Source organism: Schistocerca cancellata, chromosome 4 (genome assembly GCF_023864275.1).
Source record: "Schistocerca cancellata isolate TAMUIC-IGC-003103 chromosome 4, iqSchCanc2.1, whole genome shotgun sequence".
Lineage (NCBI taxonomy): Eukaryota > Metazoa > Arthropoda > Insecta > Orthoptera > Acrididae > Schistocerca > Schistocerca cancellata.
Genome location: NC_064629.1, coordinates 335,392,016 through 335,392,638, shown reverse-complemented (window position 1 = coordinate 335,392,638; position 623 = coordinate 335,392,016).

Below are 623 nucleotides of genomic sequence, written 5' to 3'. Positions count from 1 at the left end.
TGACCAGTGACTGACTGGTCACTACCATATCAGGGTGTAAAGCAGACAGAATACAGCTTGAACCTGAGACATTTGCTAGATAAGGTTTAATGAACAGAGTTGTATATTATCCCAAGGAAATTAAGTCACAGGTTCCCATTCCTTTGCATAGCATGACCCCTTTATTTGTCATCCATGGTACCTTTACAGCAATGCAGTACATCGATGATATCCTATCACTTATTTTGTTGCCTATCATGGCAGGCCAGGGCAGCAGTACTTTCTCTTCCAATATCTCATCTGTCAACCATGTAATCACCTACTAAGTAACTCAGTAACTTGCGTTAAATGTGTCCAATGGTGCCTACTTATATGCTGAAATGTTAAAACTATGTGATATGAAGCTGTGCTCCACATATAGTTTTGTCACCTCTGGTTTTCAACATTTCATAATGTAAATAGGCACATTTGGACACACAGAACTCAAGTTACTCATTTGCCTTCAACATGGCTGCAAGATTGACAGATGAAATGTCAGAGGAAGTAGTATTGCTGTCTTGGATATACTCTTGAAAAATGATGGAACACACTTTTGTGCTTAAGTTACATTTTAATATCACATTTTAGTTCAGCAGACTTTGGGC